General features: G+C 37.7%; 1 protein-coding gene across 5 annotated transcripts in view; it reads left to right on the plus strand.

Moving 5' to 3' along the window:
• The window catches only part of LOC5565883 (CUGBP Elav-like family member 2), a 1,005,294-nt gene that overhangs the window by 897,231 nt on the left and 85,432 nt on the right, over positions 1-22,631 (plus strand). The gene's annotated exons all lie outside the window — the stretch shown is intronic.

Raw genomic sequence — 22,631 nt, forward strand, 5'->3', positions numbered from 1 at the left:
GAAAAGTTCCGTTTGGCGGATTTCTTGGATTATTTATGAAATTGATTCTTGATGAAGCCTTTTCTGGATTAGGTACTAGTTTGACTATGACACAGTTCTTATGTGGTGCCCCTGACGAGATTTCGTATGGATTTCTGCAGGGTTGGTAGGCTTCAGGCCTGGTAGCGAGTAACTTTGCAACAAAAAGTCACTGAATTCCCTTTTTTTTTTCGTAAAAATGATCACCAAAGATACTATTTTTGTGATTGAATGATAAATCGACGATAGTCATTGATGGATACGCTTCATAAAATCAAACAGCAGAATAGTGATGTTTTACTGGTTTTTAATATTCTAATGAAAACATCTTTTTTATCAATATATCAAAGTGTCTGGAGAGGTGAATAGTGCACAGACATTTCTGATAGAATATCTGGAATTTGACAACGAAGTTCTGATAAAGTTTTAAAATGTCAGCCTAATTCCTGACAGACCAACTGAGTTTATTTAGATAGATTTCTGGAGAATTCTAGGAAGAATAGGCTAAAGGGATCTTTGGCCTACATTTTGAAGGAAACTCAACATTTAAAACATATTAAAAAATAGATTCAAAAATTTTACAAGACATTTCAACAAATCCACCAGGCATTCATTCGCGGATCAAGCCTTTTATCTCTACGATTCCGAACAACTATTTATATTCCAAATACTCGCTTTCGAATAAAAATAGTCATTGTTTAAACACACATGGTTGCATTGGCTAATTGTTCTGAAATCAGTTTGAAATAAGTGTTATTAATTAGTCCTTGAAGCTTTACTAGCAGCTTCATATTTTTTACAAAAAGGAAAATTCACATCACGATAACCTTTGTGTTTTTTTTAATATTTTTGCATCATTTTTTCGCAAGTTAAAAAAAAACTATTCTACTTTTGGAATCTGTGTCGATTTTAATCATTGATCTTGCAAACATTAAAGTTATAGTGGTTTGACTATTTTTCTATGGTAAAAAGTTGAAGCTGCTTGTAGAGGCGTTGATGATACGGTTGTTATGAATACTTCAAGTATTGAAAAATTTCTAGTCTAGATTATTATAATACGTCTAAATCAATCTTTAATTAATATAGCCAAGATTTTAGCCCAATAATCACCTCATTCAGTTTTTCTCGAGTTCATCGAAAACAAAAAAGGCTTGGATAAGGCTACCTTGTGAGCGCGTGAAGGTTAAGTTTTGATATATTTTTGCTGGTATTTTTCCACTTCTGTTTTAAATTCTCGATTCTACCGGAAATTCCACAAGAACGTTTAGGAATTTATCTGCAATTTTTTTGCTGAATAATCATCCTTTATCATCGTAAACTTACTGCAGAACTCTTCCTGAAATCCCATTAAAAAAATTCACTAGAAATGTGTTCCACAACTCAAGCATGTAAACAGTTTCAATGGAAGAATTTTGTCAGAAATTATTTCTTCAGAGTTGATGCATTTTGAATTTCCAGAAGATTTTCTCTAATGATTGGTAATTAAAAGTTGTTGCGTATGCCTAGCTCTCCGACCTAGATTTTATGCGCACCGTACAAGATTTAACTTTTTTTTATTGGCACACTCTGTCCCTGAATGATGTTTAATATCCACTGTAATTCGATAAAGTTAATTGTATTCGTTTAATGCAACTAACTGTTCAGACATATTTCGAATTATTGAAAGTAATTTCATTTTTAATTTTATATAATGTGCAGTCTTGCTAATATTCTTGATTATGAAGACTATGTTTTGTATCTGAACTTCAATTGTTCAAACTAATGTTTGTGATTATCAAGTAACTTTTTTGATAGTTTTAGTCACTTCAGCTGTCTGACAACTACTAGCCCTGGGATTCACAACGAATTCTTCAAATAATTTTCAACAAATTCCATGGCAAGATCTTCGATGAATAAATGAACAGTTTTTTGTTAAGTTTTTTGACGAGATTCTTGACCAAATCTTTTAAAGATTACTTGGAAGATGCAATCTTAGAGTCATGTAAACCGTTTCGCCAGCTTCATAGGATAACAATAAAATGTGTTTGAAGATATCGTTTCTGTTCAAAGGTATGTCCTTGAATCCAACATGAATTCTACTAGATTAAGAATTTCTCCAGGAACTAGCCCTGGTTCATGTCTAACGCATTCCGAAGACATTCTTAAAAGTTAAATGGCTTGGCTATTGAACTTTGCTCTTTTGTGGAAGTTAGATACACTGAGCAGAAATTTGTTTATATAATTCCAAATCTTTCTGAACTTCCTATGAATTCTAGGAGAGGGACGGTCTTTCAGATACTTCAACAAATATTTTAAATCTCTTTGTCCAAAACTCTTTCGAAATTCAAATCGTTTTAAGCTTATAGTGTTCTGTACATTTAATTAAAAATAATTCATAAATAAGTTAGATCAAGTCCTCCAAATTTGTTCACATTTTATGCAAGTCGCAGGACAACCATCCGCAGGATTGTCATTCGTATTTTTAAATTATCGGACGTCCGGGAAAAATCCGGGAATTGGAAAACTGATTTTGAATGGACACCCTGCATTCGGATGTGCTGGATATCTGCGGATTGTAGTCGATGGAGTAGTTAAGTGCTCTTTGGCAATGATCCCTCGCCTGGAACTGCCAGCGGCTGTATTAGGTGCAAAGATGTCGCACCAAATCAAGCAAAATCTATCGCTTCAACTACAACTACCTTTCTCTGGACTGATTTCCTGACCTGGGTAGCTTCCGATCAGAAGAGTTATAAGCAATTCGATAGCTTTAGGATTGGAGAAATCTTAAACGCTTCTTAAAAATCAAGACCTTGAGCCATCCAAGTGGATAAACCTGGAAAAAAGCAGCTCACCTTATAAAGCTCAAACCACTCTTGGACAGCGAAAAAGGTATTACGAATGGAAGGACGCTGTGATAAGGCTGAAGACCTGCCGTTCGACATGCGGGTTTCCTGTCATTCTTCCACGCGATGGACCAGTGACCGAACTTCTAGTACGTCACTATCACGAAACGTACGGTCACGCTTTTAGGGCAATTGAGATTGAGATCAAACAGCGCTTTCTTATCATCAATTTGAATACAGTGGTGGCCAAAATCGAGCGAAGCTGTACTTGGCGCAAGGTAAACAAGAACTCGCCAAGAATTCCTAGGATGGCCTCCATTCCAGTACAACGCCTAACGCCCTACAAGCGATATGGTCAACAGCCGCCCTCTAGTTTACGCGCCGCAAGGTTCTCCCCAGGAATCATTCTTACCTAACCATTTCCTTCGGGGAATCGCAGCCAACGAATCGCATGAAGTACTGCCTCCAACCAACCCTGCCCTGGCTTCTCGTGATACATACCAACGTTCAGTAGAGTTGTCCAATAACCTGTGAGAACGTTGGCTGCATACCCCAAGCTTAAATCATCGCAGAAAATGGTTCACTGAATCTTCGCCGCTGAGAAAAGGTGTCGTTGTCTACGTGGTCGATGGAAATCGACGTAAAGCACGGATTAGAGGAGTAGTAGAAGAACCAATAGTTTCGGGTGATGGAAGGATTAGCCAAGCGGTCATTAGAAACAATTATGGACTTGTAAGGCGAGCGACTGCTAATCTGGTGGCACTAGAGATCGAGAGAAGTAACGTTGCTCTGGATAGCAATTTCGAAACAGGATTAGGAGCCAGAATATCGGAACAAGTCTGTTACCGCCGAGTATTGAATTTACAACAAATTGCAACCGACGATGAGACAATCGACATGCGAGGCTACCTATACACCCATGGTATGCAAAACCTGATACGAGAAAAGAAGAAAGTTTAGAAACATTTTTTACCTAAACAATTAGGATTTGATAACCTAGATTGAGTCTATTTACACTGATAATTGTAAAACGATCTAAGATGTAAAATCTGAAACTATGATCCTTAAAAGCAAAGTAGGGTAATTGATCCATTAGATGTGGTTGTTCCTATAGTTGCGGTACCCGAGCAGAAGAAAATAACTACTGAATACCAAATTGAGGTACCTGAATGAGGTATGAATGAGCCCTGCATAAGAGGTAAAATACCTCAAATAATACCTTCTGCATATTCTACAAATACCAAGCTGATAACTAAATGAGGTAGTGTAATACCTAAATAATACTTAATGGATTTTCATATAAAAGTGAAATTTTTCAATACCTCCAGCAGTCCTCAATAGCTATCGAATACCTAAATGAAGTATTTTTAATTGTTTTTCCAATACCATTGTAATACCAAAATGAGGTTTTGACAACTGAACAATGCCTAATTATGGTATGATACCAAAATGTGGTATGTACAGTACTGGACAGAATAAAGTACGCATTGGCCGTTTTCCCATACAAAATGGTGAAGTTTGGAGATCTGAATCTCAGCTTTTAGTATTCCGATTGATCTGAAATTTTCACCACAGCCTAGATATAACATAGATTTTACTCAATTAAAATATCACTGCATTTGAAACACAATCTTTTATATTATTGAAAATCTCTCAATTTGCAAAAAATTGCAAAAAAATTAATTTTGAAAATATTTTGAAAACAATCAGTTTTACCGAAAAATGATGTGCTGCAAATTTGTGTGTCTTATCAAATTGTACATTTTTGCAGAAGGACATATTACTCTAAATATTTTCATTTAAAAATTATTTTTACTCTAAAATTTTATCATTTTTATCAAAATTTGAGATTTGCGATAACTTAAAAGTTCGTTAATGAAAAACTATGAATTTCTAGCCTAGCAAATTTGAGGTTACTTTCAAGCTGCGGCGAAAATTTCAGGTCAATCGGACAACTAGAAACCGAGATATAAGACTCCAAACTTGATCATTTTGTATGGAAAAACGGCCAATGCGTACTTTATTCTGTCCAGTACTGTATAAGTTATTTATGAGTTATTTGTTCCTCCTCGAGTAGTGCCATTTACACTGATTTTATTGAATAAGCTGCAGATCCAACACCGCCAATCGACGTATTGGCTTATTGATACACGAAATAGCCGTGGAGATATTATTTTTCAAGGACATGCCCATGGTTACTGCGATGAAATCAGTTTACTCATTGAGTAAATGGTCATTACTTCCCATTACAACAATAATATGTACATTTATTGTGCTACTGGAATTTTGAGGGGTTAATAAAGTTGAACCATGCTTAGTACCTCCACTATTGGAAAATTTACCCTAAGTCTAGGCAACATTGATTAGCAACAGGCATTGCAGTATTCGCTCTCATTTGATTTTGAAGCACGATCAAAGCAAGCGAAGAAAAACATCCCATTTGTTGCGGTCCGTGATCGGCAATGTATCGCAAGTTGTAACAAGTCTGATTAATAGGAACAGCGAACGAGAGCCCCAAAGAGAGAGCGATGATAAAATCTTTTTTTCTCGCTTGTTTACCGTTGGAGATAGGTGTTTTACTTTACAGGCACGATAAACAATCCCCGAACTTCCGATAGCAATAGCGTCCTCTATGTTTGGAGCTTTTAAGAGGGGTTTTATCATGCACTGCTATCCCCTCGATCTGATCTAAGTTGTAGCAGTACACGATAAACAGTCTCTCATATTGCGCTGCATAATATTATGGTAGTTACAGAGAGTGATACGTGAGAGATTCTCTCAATTTTTTCAGGATTTAATTCCTGATTATCAAAATAATCCACTGATCTTACGTGTTCTTAAATCTATAAAGGACATTTAGACGACCAGTGTTGGAAATTAACTCTTGGCTGCCTGAGGAAATTGGAAGAAAAACTTGTAAGTTCATAGAAATTGAATAATTACTAAAAAATATCTTAAATAAATCTAATTATAGCTTCAAGCTGTCAACCACAAAACTTCTCTAAGGACCATTTCGTCCCCTTAATGCTACAACTAGATAACTCGAAAATCAAAATTTTGGGATGTGAAACTTTGAAAATAAGACCGTTTTACAAGGTGACGGTTAATCGCAGAGGATATGGTTCAAAAATAAACTTTAACTTGTGTATTTTGAATCACACGCTTTTGAGCTGTAAAATACCTACAGATGTCCTTGAAAAATCCTTGAAAAATCGCTGCTGGAATCATTGGAACCCTAGCTGGATACTTGTTGGAATGTTCCCAGGAATCTGTGGAGGATTCACTGAGAAATTTCTTTAAGGCATAGCTGGAGGAATCGTATGATTTATTTTTTTCAGAGCTCCCTGAAAGAATTCGTGAAAAAATCCTTACTGGTATGTTCCAAGAAATAGCCGAGGGAACCTCTGAAAAAAATCTAGAATAACCGAACAAAAATTGACAGTAATTTATGAAAAAAAAAAACAAAGATTCTCTGTCAGAAATTCCGATAAAAATAGAAGAATCACTCCTGAGGAAATCCTTGAAAAATTGTTGAGACTATTACTGGAACTATTACCGAAAAAATCCTTCGATGAATTCTTAGAGCATATCTTAAAAGAATTCGTGGAGGAAATAAAACATAAAACAAACTCTATAAGAATTTAACTTTAAATTTTATTACAACAGTATTGCATATTGCCCGAACATTATCCTTCCGTATACCACATTCTCTAAGAGCAGCCAGAATTATTACCATCTTTATCTAATTGACAGACACTAGCCCCATATCAGCAACCGGATGCTCCTCCTCTTCTTCCATCTCTCCCAACCGCCCAACTTGTTCCGAACAACTATAAATAAAGTATCGCATAACATTGGGCTTGGTTCCGCACAAAACCTACACCGGATTATCAGCAGTAACGAACGTATGCATACGGTTTCTGGCCATACCATGGTCCTTCTTCAGGTCTGAAAGCATCGTCGTCGTTCCACAGACCACTCCTGCTTACGGAAAGTGAGAGATATTTCCCATCCCTCCCTGTATCCCTTGCTCAGGGGTTGGTGTTGTTACTTCACCGGTGGTGTTGATGCATGATTTAGTTCTAGAAAGATAGTCGAAAATGTGGTCTGGGGTTGAGGGTTCTTGGCACAGACCCCACAGACTGTATTCGAACTTGTTACACGCCTTTTGTTGCACTTTTGATATGTGTGCTGTCGGTTGGTTGGGTACATTCGATATCGGATTAGAGAACTGGAAAAAGCCCGGTATGTGTACTTGTTTCTGGTAAGTAGCTTTCTGTTTGGGTTGTTCTCTTTGTGTGCGAGTCTGACTACTGCTGGCAATTTGCGATTTCCTGTGAAACTCATAAAATAGGAAAAGCCAGGATTATACCGGAACGAACGCATCGGAATATCGTCGAAAAGTTTTCGACTCGATACCAAGTGGTATGTAACTCGCACTCGATGAATGCAGTGCTTCGGGAAACACTCGGTTACTGAATTCCCAGTAACTAGAACCTCAAACCACAGCACATTTGCAACTCTTCCATTATTCAATTGCTCACCACGACGTACACATGATACCCCATTTCACATTTCCCGCCCACAAAAAAAAACCTTTTCACCGCTCAACTATCATCATCCTCTAAACAGCTTTTTCCAGCTCGCTAATTGCCAATTAGTAGCGCATTAAAAGTTTACTTCCCATTTGCCATTTTTGATGCCGGCTGCTACACTTTTGTTGCAAAACTCACTATGTTATCGCTATTTTGATGTAGTGTTCCAGCCAGCCAGTGGCATTCCTAAAAGTGTACCATTCTTGCCTATGGTGGTCCCGGTTGCCTCCCGGACCCCCTCGCATTTGATAGCGAAACAGCAGGGCTGGTAGCAGGTTTTTTTTTAGAGACTTGATTTCTAATTCAATATAAGTCTTTATTCAACAGGTTGTTGGAGAACTTCTTCTCAGGCCTCAAAAATTATCCTAGTGATTTCTTCAAAGATTTAATCTAAAATGCTTTCAGGGACTCCTACAGGTATCAATCTAGGAATATCCACCGATCTGCGAGAATACAAAAATAGTTAGAGGCATCTACAGATCTGCGAGGCGACCGGTAACAGCGAAAACTTCTGCTGATGAATGAGGGTATCAGTAAAAGCAACAAGGTGTGTAATAGAATTGGCTTCGGTGTCCCGTGGTCAACAATATGACCATTTTAGAAATCCCTGCTATTCAACAAGGCGACTAGCTGATGAATCCCTGTCGATTTACCCCAGAAGCTACTCGCCGAGATCTGTGGCACCTTGCATTGATGATATACAAAAACTTATCCATCTACATGAACAAGTCACCCGAAAGGTCACGTTCTTCTTCTTCTTGGCATTTACATCCGCACTGGGACAAAGCCGGCTTCTCAGCGTAGTGTTCTTATGAGCACTTCCACAGTTATTAACTGAGAGCTTTCTTTGCCAAAGTTGCCATTTTCGCATTCGTATATCGTGTGGCAGGTACGATGGTACTCTATGCCCAGGGTAGTCAAGAAAAGGCCCCGAAAGGTCACGTACATAATTTGTAACCTGGATGAGGCAAACAAGGCTGGTAGCGAGTCACTTTTTAGTGATTTGGTCACTTTTTTGTGGCCAGTCACTTTAAAGTCTCTTTTTTGAAGCCTTTTCAACTAAAGTCACTTTTTTCGTCAAAAAGTCACTTTTTTCCACTATTTTGAGCTAAATTTTCGGGGGAAAATTATGAATCGGCCTTTTTAATTTAGGCTAAGTTTTAAGTTAGCAGGGTGTCTACTACCTGGTAAAACCGGGAAAACCTGGAATTATCAGGGAATATTATTCAACCTGGAATTATCAGCGGATTTTGACTATACGCAGGGAAATTACCTCGAACCAGTAATTATTATGGCAGAATATATTCTTTTTGTAACACAAAATTTCTTCAATCAAAACAAATTTCGGCTGCGCCGCTATTACGACACTACTTGAGATATTCAGTCAATAAATCAATAGTTATTTTTATTACTCCGAATAAGACTTGTTTAAATAAGAAAGTAGGACTTAGAATTGCTGAAATGGAAAAGGCAAGTACGATTCCCAGTTCCATATGAAATAAATAATTTTGTAGGAAAGGTTAAAGCTTACAACAGGTACGAAAAATAGTATATTTTCAGGAAAGCAGATCTTTTTTAAGGCTTGGATACTATTTCAATGCATATCTCTAAAAAGTATATATTTTTAGTTATGGTCTCCCTCCAAAGACATAATAATCAATATGATATCTAAATCCACTTTTTGCCTTAACCTTGTCTTTCCCTTCTCCAGAGCTCAATTATTTTTTGACGAACTTGAGGCAAACCGAACCAGAGGAATACTATGCATTAGTTACTAGATTATGATTCTATACTTATCAAATTAATCCATAAGTCAACTAACTTTTTGAATTGTAAAACTATTGGTAAGCAATCAATTTACTATTGCAAAACAATTAAAAAAATTTAAACTGGTTTTGAAACAATAGACTCTTTGAAACATTGTTTATTGAATAACTTTTTATGAAAAAGCTTTTTCATTAAGAAACTGTCCATTGAAGTCGTCGGAAAGAGATGGTTAATCTGTTTGCAGTGAATTCTGGTGCAACATTCTAGAGGCTCCAGAGAAGCCTTCAGTGATTATTACGTAACTATTTATCCAGAGATTCCTTCTGGAATAAGTTCAAGAACTGCACCAGGAATGCCACCAGCAATTTTTCAATAGAAGCTTAGAGGAATTTCTTCTGACTTTGATACTGAACTTTTTAGAACATTCCTACGCTACTACCTCCAGTAATTTGCACAGAGATTACTCTGAAGAAAAAATCTCAGTATTTCCTCCAGATGTCTTTCCACTGATTCTTTCAAAGATTTCTCCAACCGTTACTTCTAGATTTCTTCCCGCAGGTCCTACAAAAGTTCTTTCCCAAAGGTTTATTGCAGAGTTTTCGAAAAAATCGACATTTTTACAAGAAACCCTACAATAATTCGTACGCCTTCAATTATTTAATCCAGGCATTTTTGTAAGGATTCTTTCAAAAATTCATCCACAATTACTCTCCTGAATTGCTCAGAATTGGATAAAATCTTTTCCAAGAATTCCTCGATGAATTGCATCTGGGATTCATTATTAAATTCCTCTAGAAATTTCTCCAGCATTTTTTTATTATCGTAGCAATTTATCAAGAAATATATTCTGCAAGAATCCAAGAGATCTTTGGGAGATCCTCGTAGGTGGTCATCATTATTACTCACACAAGTTTCATTAGAAATTACTCTAGGATTTTTGAAGAAATTCTTCGCGGATTTTTCAAAATTTTTCACAAAGTAATATTTATTTTTCTTGACATTTCTCTGAAGACAACCCGACCAGTGGATTACAAGAGGGTTGTAACAGATTTTGTTGCTCAGTTAGCGCATTTTCTCTAACAAAATATGCTATAATTTTGGCGGGTTAGTAGTTAAAATAACAAAAACATATAACACAATTCCTTCCACACTAAACAAAATTGATACAAAATCTGTTATAATTTAAGCAAAAATATTACACATTATTTTTGAAATCAAACAAAAATATAACTTATTTTGTTATATTCCATTACTGAATTATAACAAAATTTGTTATTTTCTTTCCTGTCATTTTTTATAACAAAATGTGGAATATTTCATTTTTAAAATAAATCAAATTTGAAACAGCTTATGTTATTATAACTGATTATATTTTAATTGTGTTATAATTTCCTCCATCAACTCAAAGTGCGTCTAACAAAAATTGAACAAAATTTGTTATTTGTAACATGTCTTAATATAATTTGGATATAATTTTGTATAAAAAAGAAAACAGATTGAATTCATGAAGGTATCTAAACGATTCTTCGAAGAATTACATAAAAAGTTCGTAAAAATTACAAAACAGACTCATGAAGAGGTCTTCGGAGTAATAAGAAATTTACGGCAAAACGAGCAGTTACATGTCGTAATTTCACGAGGAAGTCTTTGAATGTGAATTTGACCACACGTACCTCCCATTAAACTTACTGATGGAAAATTCATTGTCACTCAAACTTATATCAACCATTTGTTCTTCCTTAGTCGACGTTTAAAGGACGCGGTTTTAGGCAGTATTACAATCAAATTCGATATTCTATCATCATTTTTTATTTGAAATATTGATTAATGCATAAAAATATTGACCTTATGAGGTAGAAGAGCTGGAGTTTAAATGGAAATGTGAAATGACAAAAATTCTAATTTTACAAATGTTCCAAAATTCTTATTAAAATTTACAAAATAACATACTTTGGTAATATAAAAGACATAAAATTTTGAATTGACGCTTATATTGAGCTGTTCGGTAATCCAATCTGCATGGTTATTAAATTAATTAACTCATTACGCGTGGTAAAGATGGACAAATTATGGGTGAAATTATGAAAAAAATCCACGTGCTCGGCTGGTATTCGAACCCAATTCTTTGAATTCTTTGAATTCTAAACTTGTAACCAACTCAGTTATTGGGTCACCAAGTGGCTCGGTAGCTTAGTTGATAAAGCGCTCGTCTAGCATACAAGAGTCCTGGGTTCGAATCCCAGCCGAGCACGTAAATTTTTTTCATAATTTCACCCATAATTTGTCCATCATTACCACGCGTAATGAGTTAATTAATAAAATTTTGAAAAGATTGGAAATCTGCTAAAAAGGATTATGTACTTTAATATTAACTATGAAGTTTAAAACAAATGTAGGCAATATCTTGTAATTTTGGAAGCACAATAAATATGTTCAAATATGGTACTCAACTGGACATACTACCTGCAGAAGATCATATGAAATATTCTCTATCATATTTGATATTGATCGTAAAACAGTATACTAGAATTGAAATAACATTGTTTACGACTTGATTTTCAAGTCACTTTTAGTCACTTTTTCGAGAATCGAAAGTCACTTTTTTGTCACTTATTTCTCAAATCTGGTCACTAAAATAACTTTTTTCGGTACCAATTTTTGCTACCAGCCCTGGGCAAAGTTTGTCCTATCCAAGACGAGATCATCCCTGCTACGTGCCTACGAGAAGAAGCAGTATATGTATTATCGAGAGTACTCCAACCATCATCGGGAGATTCTGAAACAGGCTCCAGTGACGGAGCTCGAGGAGCATGATGCAAATAAGGTTCGACCAGCTTCATACCGAAGCGCTGCTGAGGATTGTACAGCTATAGTTTGGCTGGTAAATTGGAAAAAAAGGAGAGAGTGAACTTCTTCTTCTGGAAAGCTTCCAAAATAGTCAGAGAACATACTACGGTCATGAGAGGCGCTCTTACATATCAAGCGTTAAAACGCCACAATCCGTTGCTACGACCGAAAGTCAAATGGAATCCAAGCACTTTCATTCTTCTAGCATTAAAACGATCCTACCGCACTGCAATCCTTTGTAAACCACCAGCCAAATAGCGAGTTAAAGTGATGTCAGAGTCCGCTCAGAGAGAGTTTTCGTACTCATCAAGAGCAAAATCTCTGAACAACACTCAAAAAGAGTGCTCCAACCCGCCACGCGTGCAAGTATCGAGGAACGCAGCTAAATTTGCTCGAGCAGCCAAGTCCCATTCATCAAGTCCGTTTCGGAATCGTAGGCTGACAGAACACTCCAAAGAAAAGGTCTCCGAGTCATGCAGTGTGAATTCACTGCATGACGCATCCTGACCAAAATCCAACCGATGAAAGCTCACGAGGAGCAAGTATTCTTCGATTCGCCCAGAGTAGAGTCACCGAAGCGTACTGTGACGTCCGACATGCTAGTAATCATGGAACCCAGAGTCCAGTGTATGGCCCGTATAGTGTGGTAACCAACGAGTCTCCGATTGCAAAGGAGGTATCAGAGTTCATTCGGGAGGAACTCTGATCAATCATGTGCGACCCAACTTCTTCTTGAGGAGACATTTGCTGTACTACCGGATTTTTACCGTGAAGTGTGTTACCTGGCACCTAGTGGAACTCTGAGAGATGGCACTCTGGCTAACACCAACCAAGTGGAGCTCATTGCAGAGGAGCACGGCAGATTGTCGTTTGTAAAGCCATTAGGTGTTACGACAGCTGACAACCTTATGGAGCTTGCTGCAGAGGAGGCTTCCGAACAACCAGCGAGATTGAAGATATCATCAAGTCTAGATTAGATGTCGTGGTTGGTACTCGTCGAACCGGAAAGGAGTGCCTTACTTTGGAATATTTGGAGTTGGATGCTGTTACTTCTCAATCTGCTGCGTTTCTGGAAAGAAATTGCAACGCTTTGGATAGGTTTCCATAGCTCTATCACCCAAGTACAACGAGAAAATGGCACATCAAACAAGCGACGGCTACAGCGAGCCATCCGAGATTTGCACCGCATAGCGTATTGTCCAGGAGATCCTACGAGAGAAATGCTTCAGCCTGCGTCCCACGATACGACTCCTTCCGAGCAGTTGAGCTGAACTGTCGTTAAGGATGCAAACTCAGGAAACCCGACATCGAGTAGCGATGGTCATCGTACCACAGTTCCTGATCAGCATCAGACTGCGTGAGAAAGTGACGACCGCAGGCACTAATGGACGTACATCAACGACTACCGAGGAATTTTGGATTAGAACTCTGATCCTCTTTCACAGCTCAGTGAAGTGGAGAGGTCCTACAACGCGCAACCAATGCACAGTATTTCGATCGGCCGAAATCGTGAACTTAATTCTGTAGCACCTTTAAACGTGATTTTTTCAGAATGGTGTATTCGGACGAAAATTTTCTAAAAATATAGCGCATATATTGACGGTAAATGTTAGTTCGCAACTTTGCCACGGGCGGCGCTGCGAAAATATTTTTTTTTAAATGACGATCTTTAAATATGATGTCTTCGGCAAAGTTGTAGATAGTTCAAATACAAACAACTTTGCCAAAGACACCTAGTGTGTATTCAGCCGCATTTCCAAAATACGGGAGTATTTTATGAACGACCCCCTAAAACTAGTTTTTCTCGTATATTTTGAAAATGCGAAGTTTCCGGTAGCAACAATGTTCTACAAAATTGTGTAAACAGTCAAAATGAATCATTCTCTAGAAGACACTAGGTTTCAAAAGACCAAGGAAAAGCAGTTATAACCATTTAAGTGCAAAAATCAGTCATTTTTGGGGTCCGTGTATTTATTCGGGTGGCAGCTGGTGGCAGATGAAACCTAGTAGGATTCAAAATACATCATTAGTAGTTGTAAATGTCGATAGTGTCATTAGTATCCACGAGTATCCCTTTTACTTAGAGGAAGTTTCATCAATGACTCTTATTACCCTGTAGTACTTAGTTATATGATGGGTAGAGGGCTATGTAGCTCCATACTTCTTCTTTTTCTTCTTCTTGACACATTCTTCATCTTTATACACACACTCAATAGATTCCAAATACTTTTATGAAGAAAGTTCTCATTTAGTCTTTACAAAATGACTCGCCATACAACTATTTTTCGCTTGCAGTTTTAGCTATTTTTCGTACATAGACACTATAGTAAGTGCAAGCTATGCAAATTTGGTGAAATATTCTGTTGAGAAAAGAATAAATCATTGAATCACTATTCTGTGAAACAAATCAGTGTTTACATGTTAACGCAGTTCTTATGGTTGCAACACTCATTTACAAAATGATCTGATATTGAGGCACTTGCCTGATTTTGGATTTGAATTTGATACATCACTTAATTTGCTACTCACCGCATCGTTCTTGCACGTGTCATGTAGTAAAAACTAGCCCGCTAGTTTATCTTTTTATTCTTTTAGTGCTATTATTCGACCAATTAAGCGTGTCAGCTGTATAATGCTAACACGCAGAGCGAATTAAAGTGCTATTTAGTTACTTGGGATGTACGAAAAAACGCAAAAATCTCAAGTGAAAAATAATTGTAGGGCGAGTCATTTCATAAAGCGTCTTTTCAGGAAATTGAGAACTTTCTTCAAAAATGTATTTGGAACCTATTGGTTGTGCGTAATGATAAAGAATGTGTCAAGAAGAAGAAAAAGAAGAAATATGGAGCTACATAGCCCTCTACCCATCATATAACTAAGTACTACAGGGTAATAAGAGTCATTTATAAAACTTCCTCTAAGTAAAAGGGATACTCGTGGATACTAATGACACTATCAACATTTACAACTAGTAATTATGTATTTTGAATCCTACTTGGTTTCATCTGCCACCAGCTGCCACCCGAATAAATACACGGACCCTAAAAATGACTGATTTTTGCACTTAAACTGTTATAACTGCTTTTCCTTGATCTGTAGAAGACTAGTGTCTTCTAGAGAATGATTTATTTTGACTGTTTACATAATTTTGTAGAACATTGTTGCTACCGGAAACTTCGCATTTTCAAAATATACGAGCTAAACTAGTTTTAGGGGGTCGTTCATAAAATACTCCCGTAATTTGGAAATGCGGCTGAATACACACTAGGTGTCTTTGGCAAAGTTGTTTGTATTTGAATTATCTACAACTTTGCCGAAGACATCATATTTAAAGATCGTCATTTAAAAAAAAATATTTTCGCAGCGCCGCCCGTGGCAAAGTTGCGAACTAACATTTACCGTCAATATATGCGCTATATTTTTAGAAAATTTTCGTCCGAATACACCATTCCGAAAAAATCACGTTTAAAGGTGCTACAGAATTAAGTTCACGATTTCGGCCGATCGAAATACTGTGCAATGGACCAATGTTACGCTGTGCATCCCCAGAGAGAGAAGATGCGATTCCTGTATCACTTCAAAAGGACAAACCTGGTGTGTAGCTTTCCCACAGTGGGCAACCGCGCTACGAATCCTCGGAGAGAAACTTCAGAAGATCTCCGAGTGGTTGATGGGGAAGCATCCATCCTTGGAACCAGATATCGGAACTATCTGTGTTGGTGATAGTCGTTGCAACCTGGATAGCTCCTCCATTGCTGTTTTGTTTTCGGTTTTTCAAAACGAAGGAAGAAAAACTCTGCTACGACCAATCGGAACCCAGAGAAGACAACAGCCAGTGCTTCGATACGAGTCCTTGCCAGCCCCCTTTTCGTGATCAAACGTCAACATCCCACCGCAAAATCGCTAGTGTTTGGAGGTGATTTTAACCTCCAAATTGCGAAATCATCACCTCCGAGTTAGTTCTAATACCCTCCGTTATATGAATTATGGTGGCGCGTCTTATCAATTTATTAGAAAATTTACTAATGCTTCCTCAAGAATCCAGGATTTCTGCCAGAGATCCTTGTTCATCAAGGTTTACTTACACAAGTGTCATCAGAGGTTTCTTAAAGATTTTCTTTAGAGACATTCCTCCGGATTTTTTATTTTCTTTTTGGAACATATTTCATATTCCGTGTTACTAAATAAAAAAAATGAAGTAAATTCAATGCCATCAGGCTCTAGTATGTCAAACATTTTCCAAAAATGTTTGAAAATTTGCATTATTTCATAACGAAAGAAATATAAAAGTCATTGTAGATGTACGTTTCATGGTCCAATCTATTGACCAGAAAAATAATTAGTAATTTATGAAAAAGTACAATAACAATTATTTGTTCTAAAGTCGATGTTGGATATTTAAGAAAGTTCAAAAGATCCTTAAAGATAATTTTGTAGAATTTTTGCATGCGTATATCGTGTAGCAGGTACGAAGATACAATATGCCCTGAGAAGTCGAGAAAATTTCAAACCCGTAAAGATCCTCGACCAGTGGGATTCGAACCCACGACCCTCAGCTTGGTCTTGCTGAATAGTTGCGCATTTACCGCTACGGCTATCTGGACCCTAATTTTGTAGAATATCCACTGAGAAATTCCTAGGGGCATCTCTGAGGATGCTACTGGTTGAATTTTAGAAGATGTGCTGGAGGATGTTTCAGGGAAATCGATCCAAGAATCACTGGTTACAATCCTGGACTTTTCCGAAAATTTCTGAAAGAATCTGTGGATGAACTCCTGATGGAATCCCTATGGAATTTTCTGTGATTATTCTTGAAAAAAAAAATCCAGGTTAAATTCTTGAGGTATCCAAAACGAAATTCTTGGAATTCCGTAGGAAAATTCCGGATGGAGTTCCTCTGGAAATAATCACTAAATAAACTCCTGCTGGAATCGTCGGAATAATTCAGTTAGGCAAAAACATCGATGAAACATTTTCTGATGGAATTCCTAAAGAAGATAATGAGAAAATCTTGTCGTAATGTCACAAAAAAATCCCAGAAAAGTCTTAGAATTAGTCTTCGAAAAATGTATGGTCTAATTCTATGAGGAATCAATATTGATCAGGAATTGCAGAATTCGTTCTCATTCGATTTCGAAGCACGACCAAAGCAAGCGAAGAAAAACATTCCATCTGTTCGACCAAGTTTCGCAAGTTGTAAAAAGCTTGATAAATAACAGCAGTGAACGAGAGCCCGAAGGAGAGAGAGCGTTGATAAAATCCATTTATCTCGCTTATTTACCATTGGGAGTAAGTGTGTTGTTCTACTGACATGATAAACAATCCCCAAATATCTGATAGCGATATTGTTCCCCAAAAAAGGTTTGGAGCTTGTTTAGATGAGTTTTATCATGCACTGTTATCCTCCCGATCTAATCAGAGCTGTAGCAGCAGACGATAAACAGGATCTCATGATGTGTTGCGGGTGATGATTTTCTCAGAATTTATTCCATGTTAGCTTAAGTTCTTTTAATTTCTTGATTCCTATTTGGTCTCTTTTTTAAGTCAAGAGATCTCTGAAGCTCCTATTTTCAAGTCCCTAGTCGCTACCAGTCCTGAAACAGTGACGTTAATTCCTCTGGCCACAGCTTCACTCCACTCTGTAGCATCAGTATCGTGAATAGCTGAAAACGAGAAGATACCCTCACACGGTAAGACTAAAAGGTACTTTCAGTAGTTCAGAGCCAAGGGGACAGATGGCTCCGAGCCATTCATTTCCTGATTCTCCCGGTCATGACTTCAACACTTCATTCAAAACCGTCCCACCCGCCATGTGAATTCACTATACACAATAGGAAGAGAACCGAAATGAAATGCGGTTTCCATTGGCGGTTCCAGAAATGGAAATCAAATACGCTTTCAGCAGCATCGGGTTTTAGAGTTTCTGAGTAATGTATTTTCGAGTATGCATTTCAAAAGTTAGTTCTACGAATGTCGGCGAGGTAGAAATGGTTTTGGTAGAAATGGAAGACTCGTTATTTTGTCAATATTTCAATGCAATCTTGAGGGATCAACTTTGAACACGCAACGCCAACAGTTGAAATAAGAAAAAAGGACCTCAAGCTTAGCTTAGGATGCCCTCAAATAAGTACTCCTGAATGCTGCCCATGGTTTCACGAAATGTGGAAAAAGTCGTAAACTCTGTCGCGACAATTGCACGCTTTTGAGTGTGAGTTTATCTTCTGTGGTCGTCGTCGTTGCGCTATAGGCAAGGCAGCAGCAGCAGGAACTCCTCTCGCAAGATTATATTTTCCTCGGCGTTTCTTTGTGGTACACAGCTCACGAATGGGTTTAAAGCACCGTTGAAGCTTCCTCCTTATCCAATTCAGTGTAGAGAAAAGAGGTCGCTGTTTGTGAAGCAATTTAACGGTGGAAAACCGGATGCATTTTGGTAGCTTAACCTGCAAGTTAAGGGATGCTATCGAAGTGGGTACTGACTGGAAAATGGAAAGCAGTAAATGTTGTCCTTTGCCGCCGTATACAGTTGGGTCGAATGTTTAGATGGAAACTACGAGAATGAATTTCATTCTGTTTAAAATCTGCCGGGGCCTTCCTTAGCCGAGTGGTTAGAGTCCGCGACTACAAAGCAAAGCCATGCTGAAGGTGTCTGGGTTCGATTCCCGGTCGGTCCAGGATCTTTTGTAATGAAAATTTTCTTGACTTCCCTGGGCATATAGTATCATCGTACCTACGATATACGAATGTAAAAAATGGCAAATTTGGCAAAGAAAGCTCTCAGTTACTAACTGTGGAAGTGCTCAATGAACACTAAGCTAAGAAGCAGGCTCTGACCCAGTGAGGACGTAATGCCGAAAATAAGAATAATAATCTTCTCAATCACCACGAGAAGAGTGTTAATTAGTGAGAAAGGTATAAAATCTCCTTTGGTCGGTTATACGATCCATAGGTAAGGAAGAAAACTACAACTCTTACTTAAAACCAGTTCTGCATTTTTGTCACGCAGTTGAAAGATATCGATAGAAGATTAAAAAAGTAAGTCGACAATCATAATGTCGAACTATTCAAAAGTTATTCTAGTAATGACGAAAAATGAAAGGTATGTGTAAAAAAGCTTCTCATATACCTTTTTTACACATTTCTTTCTTTTTTCGTCATTACTAAAATAAGGATTTATGTCGACACTGATAGTGGCGAACCATACACAGTCAATCGATTCATAAAATTCATAAACCCAACGTTGTCACGATAAAAATGTGTTATCTCAAACATGGAACAAGCTCACCAGCTGTAACAGTAGACGATAAACAGACTCTCATGATGTGAAATGGATCATGATAATTACAGAGAGCAATCAGTAAAAGATACTCTCAATTTTCTCAGAATTCAACTCCGGACGCAATTTGGTAGATGCAAGAAGGTTTTGTAATGTTTTTAGCCGCTTTAATTGGTTAGATTTTGTGAGGGGCCCAGATAGCCGTAGCGGTAAACGCGCAGCTATTCAGCAAGACCAAGCTGAGGGTCGTGGTTCGAATCCCACCGGTCGAGGAACTTTTCGGGTTGGAAATTTTCTCGACTTCCCAGGGCATAGAGTATCTTCGTACCTGCCACACGATATACACATGCAAAAATGGTCAATTGGCATAGAAAGCTCTCAGTCAATAACTGTGGATGTGCTCATAAGAACACTGAGCTGAGCTGAGCTGAGAAGCAGGCTTTGTCCCAGTTGGGACGTAACGCCAGAAAGAAGAAGAAGAATTGGTTAGATTTGAAGTAATCAGACTGAACTTATTACTATGCTCCGTGCGACCCCAGGGAAGAGGCCATTTTTACAGGGGTGAAAAAATCGTTCATGACACCGTTGAGACATGTTTGATATTAATCAAGCTCCACTATGAAATGTCTAGTCCGTTATGGAATATAAATATAAAGGTACATTCCTTCATTCGTATTCCGTTACCCTCGTAAGGTGAGTTGCTTTTCACAGTACATTTTTACTAAATTCTCCCCTCAGTTGCAGGAATACCCCATACTTTATCTGATGCACTAATCTCATACCCTTCCTCACCAAGCCCAGTTTTTTGCCCTGATCATAAATCCGAATCGGGAAAGTAATAGGAAGGTAGCGCATTTCTCCCGGACAAAAAACCCATCCAGGTTGGAACCATCAGAGTGCTGCATCCGGCAGCAGCCCAATCCGGTAGGGTGAAGAAGGGAAGGTTACAAGTGTTTACAAGGATTCCTGGTCGGTGTATGACTGTGGCAATGGAAGCCCGGTTTCATGTATGTATGTATCGTCATCGGATTACCAGGATAGCTTCGCTTCGTTATCACTCGTCTTCTCCGGCCGCGCCCTGGTCCACTCAACCTGGTGGAGCTCAAATTTATTTCCTTTCCCCGCATCTGAGGAATGGGAGGTTGGGGGTTGGCGAAAAATGTGATCTCTCAAGGGCTTTAGAAGCTTTTCACTGTAAAAGTCGGTCCTCGAGCGTTGAAAGAGATTGTGAGTCGGGCATGGGCGTAGGCAGGATTTCTGTCAAGGGGTTAGCTTGGAATCAAAATTCAATAATGTACCAAAACTTTGAAGGCACAAATCTCGCAAAAGAAGCAGTGCAACAGTGCAATTTCTATTTTAACTTTGTACACTAGCAGAAAGCTTAAAATAATAAGATTAATTTTGTACGTTCATTATTTCAGCAGATTAGTGCCTTTGAAATCGTGAGTAGGGTCACAATGCGGCCATTGTACCTGCCATGTTTGGATTCCCAGATGTGTAACCTTAAACTATGAAAGGCATCATCCCTCTTCTATTCCTGAATTCCGCGTAGTAGTTTTCAAAGAGTTCCATGGATACCTTCAAATATTTCCTTTAGTACTTTACATTCAGAATTCCTCTAAAGATTGAGTCAAAGATATTGTCAATGTTTAAAGTAACACAGCATATTTCGAAAACGCTAAGGCGGCTAAAGGTCTATAAAGTCTCTTTTTCACGCAAAACAGTGTCTAAAGTTCCTTTTTTTTACAAATCTTGGTGTAATTTTTTTGATATTACTTTGCGGCTACTTCATAGGTTCAAAGATTATATCATCTTCAGGAATTCTTCCAGAGATTGATTCAGAACTTTCTTCAGGAATACGTACATGGACTTCTCAGGGATTTATCCAGAAATTAATATAACGATTCGCCTAGCAATTATCTTAGGATTTCGTCTTGAAATTAATTAAAAAATCGCTCCAGAAAATCGTTCTGCAGTTAGACAATGGAATTACAACAAAAATTCTCTCCGAATTTTCTTCGGAACGTCTTGTAATTATTTCACCAGATTTTACACTCAGATACCTTGAAAATATTCCCACAGATTTATTTTTCAGGACAAACACAAGGTCTATTCTAGGGTTAGTGAGATTCAATGATTTCGTGAAATCATACAAAAATTTCTTGAAAGCCCTCTTTGAAATTTTCCAGTAATACTTACTGTCGTTTTCAGAAACACTTCTTCGAAAAATTACGTCACAGATTATCCCAGGAATTGCTCCATAAATTATTCCACAAAATCTATAAGAAATTCTTTCAGGAATTTCACGATAAACTCGACAAGGATCTTTGAAAAATCTCCTAATTTATGGAGCATAAATTTCTTCGTAAATTAGGAGTTCTTTCGAAGATTTTTCAAATTATTTTTGGAGTAAATGCTGCGTGGAAAATTTATTTAGTGTTTAAAGCCACAAAATGCTACAGCAATTAATCTTATTTTTCCTCCAAGTGTTCCATTTGAGATTTTCCAGTGATTTCCACTAGGAAATTTTTATGTGTTTAATTTTTAAATAAATATTATATTAGTTTCTCTGAAGACTTATCCAAGACTTTCTCAAGAGTCCAGCAGACATACAGAGACCTTTGAAGGACTTCTTCCGATGGTCATTCCTGAGTTATTTCGATGGTCACAATAAGTCTGAGTGGTCATTCATCTGTAATTGAACTAGAAGAGTCCCAGGTATTCAAAACCTCCGGTGGCTATTTCTGGATTATTTCGGTAGTCCCGAAGAGCCATCTATAATTGAACTAGCAGAGTCACAGGTATTCAAAATCACAAAGATTGAGCCGTCGCATGCCTACGTTTGGTGCTATAACTTTGTGATCCCATATTAAGGTTCCCGGTGGCCATACAAAAGGACCAGAAAAGCCATCTTTTTGGCGAAATACTTCGAAACATAAAAAAAATCGTTAAGGATTGGACACAATTAATTTAGTTTTGGGGCATAAATCCGAGTTATTTCATCGAATTGGTCAGGTTGGCCACCTTCCGGGACTCCACCAACCGCATGGACCATACTGGACCGATTTTTTCAGGGTATGTTCGCCGGTAACTTTTTTTATGGAAGTTCCTTCAAAGGTCATTTTGTTTCGGCAAAAATAAAACTTCCCACAAAAAATAATTGAATTTTGAAATGGGTCGAAAAAGACCAAGGACCTTACTGAGGTTAAAGCAGCTCAAAAGGTATTTCTGGGGATATTCCTAGAATGTTGCAAAAGCTCAAAAGGTATTTATGAGGAGATTTTTCGGATATTTTGTATCAGTCTCTCG

This window comes from Aedes aegypti, chromosome 2 (genome assembly GCF_002204515.2).
Source record: "Aedes aegypti strain LVP_AGWG chromosome 2, AaegL5.0 Primary Assembly, whole genome shotgun sequence".
Classification (NCBI taxonomy): domain Eukaryota; kingdom Metazoa; phylum Arthropoda; class Insecta; order Diptera; family Culicidae; genus Aedes; species Aedes aegypti.